Raw genomic sequence first — 5442 nt, forward strand, 5'->3', positions numbered from 1 at the left:
CAATAGATCACACTGTAAAATGTAAATAATAGAACAAAGAATTTAAAAATAAACAAGGTCGTGAAAAGTGCTGTTTGGTTCTGTGTTGACGCAGAAATCCTTTCGCTGACAACAGTCATGTCATGGCCCCTGTAATCTTCAACGTATAAACAACCCTCCACCATCAGCACTTCTCTGCTTCATTCACTGCCGAGTGGATTTTTTTGCACTTGGCCAGCCTTGGTTACTATTGGCAACTGGAGTGCATCAAACCGCCTCACCCTGGATGGATGTGATGCCTTTTTTTTGGATTCAAATTAAAATAATAGAGGCGTGCATGCACTGAAGGGGGAAAAAAAAACCCAACAACACAGACTAGTGGCTTATGATTTGACACCTGCCATCTTGTGTGCGACAGCTTATCGTGTTCTCAACACATCCTCGGACTTTGTATCCGAGCTGTTACTATGCAACACGTTGTCTGCTCACTTCGGGAAAGAAAAAAAGAAGAAGTCTGGAGTCCATTCATTTCTGAGGGCTGTTACTGCAGTTTTTTATACACACAAAGTGTGCATGTGTGTTCAATTTCTTTCCATGGAACTCGTTGCCCTTTCAAAGCGCCTGACAAATCCACACCACCCTGCAGAGAGGGCGCTCGTACAGTGAGATGATGAAGGCTATCCATCATGCTCACGTTGTTGTTAATAATATTGAAGTCACTGCCATCCCAACGCTCACATTAGCTCATTGATTTGTTTCTATGATGGACAAGCAGCTGCTGAGGGATCACTCATACAACCCCATAATGCTGCAGTGGTGTTATTTAGTGCAGCCTCTCTCTTCTTCTCTTCTTTATTTTACTGCTGCTCTCCTCTGCACTCATCTCTCCTCTCCAAGGACACCAGTAGATTAGCGTCACTGCCCCACACTCCTGCCCCACACTATTTTGATCTTGCACTTCAAGTTAAAGTGTGTAATTAAGACAATGCATAGGAATAAAGGAAAAGAAGACAGAAAACCAAAAAAACAAAACACATTTAAACACTAGTGCCATAATATACAATGTCATTGATGTATATTTGTTGTTATTCCCGACTGCAGGGAATCTCTGCTTCTATTCATAGAGCGACAATGTCAACACAGATGACAGAGATGACTCAGAGGTATCTCCCGTCCAGCGACAGAGACTGCAGGGATACCCCCACCCCACCCCCTCCATTGGCTAGAAATGAAGCATCATGGGAAATAATATGACTCAGTCCAGCTTAACATGGACACGCAATTGAGATTTCACCTTGTCTTGTTGGCGTACTGCTGGGGATACAAACGAGATTAAGGCAGATTTAGTTCCCGGGTGACAGTCAGCAAATTAGATAAACACGTTCATTTTCAGTGTCAGGGGATGTGGCGTGACTGCAAACAATGAATAAATACAACGTGGCGATAAACAGTTGAATGCAAAGGCACGTATACCTCTGCAGTGAAATGAGCAAACTGCATCACAAATTGGATTAGCTCATTTAATGGTGTTGTCGCTTTTCTCTGACTGGGTTCCTGTTGTTGAGTTATTCGCCTCAAATGTGATATAAAACAGTAATGGCATGACTGATTTCCCAACTTACTCTACGTGCAAACAGCCTGAATGTCTGCAGATATGCACCAAAATAAGATTAGCCACAAAATACAGAGAAATGATTTATTTTGAGAAGGCAACAGCAGCCTGGAAAAAGTCTTTCTAAGAGTGTAATCCCCATGATATGGCTCAGTAGACCTGAAGTGTATCTAAATCAGATTTTTTATTTTTACTCCACATGGAGACGAGTGTTCCGCAGCATTTTAGCTGAAATAAAAAAATTGAAATAAAAAGGGGATGAATACGGATGGGCATGACAAGCTGGCGAGCAACACGGGTTTTGACAGAATTCATTTTAGTTCTGTATTTAACAGAATGGGTTGGTCAGGTTGCATCAAGAGCACTCTCAGACCTTTGGTAATAATAATAATAATAATAATCTGTGCTTAAGTGAACACACGAATGAGCACATGTCTACAGAGATTCCCGTCATCAGTGGGGCTGCAGCTTGGAACAATTTAATTAGCCGCTCAATCGCGAGGCAGGAGTAATCATCCACTCTCAGTCAACTGACGATGGCAGGGGAAGATGATATTACAGGATTTCAAAAGTCACCCCGTCTCACAGAGATGATGAACAAACACTGTTATTGTGTTTCAAACATCAATGGAATTATCATTTGTCACAGAAGCGGCTGATGGGACGGCGTGGCAGCAGATGCACTCGAGTAGAATCGATCTCAGCAAGAGGAAAGAGGAGGACGAGAGGAGCAGACTGGCTGTAGATGCACCGCGTACATAAGTACACATGCAGGTTTCTGTCGCTTGTTGTCATGCAAGACCTCACCTGCTAACACAAGTGTAGTAATGGTGCAGTGTCAAGCGAACTCATGCATGTTGAGGCGTGAGTTTGTGTCTCTGGTATTTGGGCTGGGCCAAAAAGGCGGGGCTAAGCACAAGAGTCTGTGTAGGAAACTACGACAGAGGTCAAGTTCAACACAAACAAGCTGGATTACCATCACTGTGCTAGTCAGGATCGAGTTAATGCAAACTACTGCAACGCTCTCCGCCAGTTAATATACACGTTCTCATAGTGACGGCCTTTTTTAAAGGCCTCCCATAACTTTAAAAAGTTAAAGTCAAATATCAGCGATGTTATATCGGTTCTGAGTCACTAATGGGCATCACTATTTTTACAGTTAGTTACAAATAAAAATTTAACTTTTTGCGGATTAGCATTAAAACCAAAAAAATCTGTGATTTTCTTATATATATACATATATGTATATATATATATATATATACATAAGGTGCAATTTTCCTGTTTTTGTCAAACTGAAATCTAGCTAAAATGTGTAAAATTGTGGATAAATGACTGAAATTTGGCAGAATTTGTAGCTAAAATGTGTAAAATTGTGGAGAAATGACTGAAATTTGGCAGAATTTGTAGCTAAAATGTGTAAAATTGCGGAGAAATGACTGAAATTTGGCAGAATTTGTAGCTAAAATTTGTAAAATTGTGGAGAAATGACTGAAATTTGGCATAATTTGTAGCTAAAATGTTTAAAATTGTGGAGAAATGACTCAAATTTGACAGAATTTGTAGCTAAACTGTGTAAATTGGGGAGAAATGACTCAAATTTGACAGACTTTGTAGCTAAAAAGTGTAAAATTGTGGAGAAATGACTCAAATTTGACAGAACTTGTAGCTAAAATGTGTAAAATTGTGGCTAAATGACTGAAATTTGGCAGAATTTGTAGCTAAAATGTGTAAAATTGTGGAGAAATGACTGAAATTTGGCAGAATTTGTAGCTAAAATGTGTAAAATTGTGGAGAAATGACTGAAATTTGGCAGAATTTGTAGCTAAAATGTGTAAAATTGTGGAGAAATGACTGAAATTTGGCATAATTTGTAGCTAAAATGTTTAAAATTGTGGAGAAATGACTCAAATTTGACAGAATTTGTAGCTAAACTGTGTAAAATTGGGGAGAAATGACTCAAATTTGACAGAATTTGTAGCTAAAAAGTGTAAAATTGTGGAGAAATGACTCAAATTTGACAGAATTTGTAGCTAAACTGTGTAAAATTGTGGAGAAATGACTGAAATTTGGCAGAATTTGTAGCTAAAATGTGTAAAATTGTGGAGAAATGACTGAAATTTGGCAGAATTTGTAGCTAAAATGTTTAAAATTGTGGAGAAATGACTCAAATTTGGCAGAATTTGTAGCTAAAACTAACCGCACCAAATTCTCTCGATTGTATGAATTGCTGTTTTTCATGACCCCAGAGTGAGCCCTTTATATTCATAACAAGAACCTCCATCTTATCACAGTAGCAGTTAGCAGTATCATATGGGACAAACCAACGCTAACTTTCAGCATTCATGCAAAAAAAGTTGAATCCACTTTCAAGTCAAATCAGAGATTTGCAGCTCAACAGATTTTCTGAATATATTTGAAGGGATTTGTTATAAACCACATGCATGAGGACACTGTGCCATTTCCCTCCCTCCTCTGTCTTTGTCTTTTTCTCTCGGTTGAAAGAGAGGCAAAAAACAGCAGGGGGTGCCAGACGAGGGCAGTTCTTTCATGACTAACCTTTACATCGTGAGGCGATGATGACCTTTGCTTCTGAGGAAAGCACTCAACGCCACATTTTGTTGTTGTAAAATATGAAATGTGAACCAACCAGCAACTGCACTAATGTCATCAATCATTTCTCAACGAATAAGAGATTATTATTCATATCTGTGGAAGAAAATAGGATGTGAACATTATTTTGAGACTTGGTGTTTTGTCATTTGTTATGTTTTCGACAGTGATTCATTATTCATGAAATAAATTCCTCCAGCTGCATCAGACACAGCTATTGCTACGCAGTAAAACTATTGAGCATGAATAAAGTATTGTTTATTTGAATCAATGTCTTTAATCAGGAAGTCACACGAGTTCAAAGGATGACGTAAGAAAGATTTGAGAGCTGGATCGGATCACTGCTGGATTACACGCGTTGGTCTGTGCAGGAGAGAACTTATTCTTTACTTTAAGTCTTGTGACAATTCATGAACTGTGAAGTTGCAATATCTGATAATGTGATTGTTGGCGTATATACTGTACTGTACTGCATGTTTCTCTCCTGTGCGATCAGGCTCTGCATCCTTTTCCATGACATGATTGTGCATGTGAAAAGTATGAGAGAAGGTATGTCTAACATCAAACCAAGCTCAATTTAAAGACTTTATCTTTAGTCCTGTAACAGAAAAGCTCCAAGTAACTTCCTGGAGATGCAACATTTTAAAGGTCCAGTATGTAACACTTAAGTGGGTTTATGGGAAGAACATTTACACTTAAGTAAGTGTAAAGTGTAAGTGTATAATCACTTTAAAGGTTCTTGTTTGTGTCTATTATTTTTTTCATTTGTTCAATTTGTTGATTTCTATTATATTTTTTTCAGGTTTCATGGTTGGATGTGTGACCCGGCATGACCCCCGGTGGGCCGTGACGGTACTGCAAGTGCTAAATACAGTCATTTTAATCTTCAAAATAGATGTAGTGTAATATAGTAAAATATCCCAATCTCACCTAGGGCACCAAATGCATAGGTCCGGCCCTGTGTATGGAGTTGGGATTTAGGGTTTTACTACGTCTGGGTTAAGTTTGGGAATGTCTAATCCAGATGAATATTAATTCTTAAGAGGAGGAGGAGGAGGAGGAGGGGAAAAGAGCCTTAAAGCTGCAGCACCTTTTTTTCCCTCCAGGTAAGGAGAAGGGGGGGTGGACTGGTGGAGGGGGGGGGGAAGAAGGGAGCGCTGACACTTTTGTATTGGCTGACAGCGGGAGGTGAGGTGGAGGTGGTGGTGTTGGTGTGGAGGAGGAAGGGGGGGGGGGGG

Source organism: Solea solea, chromosome 18, assembly GCF_958295425.1.
Source record: "Solea solea chromosome 18, fSolSol10.1, whole genome shotgun sequence".
NCBI lineage: Eukaryota > Metazoa > Chordata > Actinopteri > Pleuronectiformes > Soleidae > Solea > Solea solea.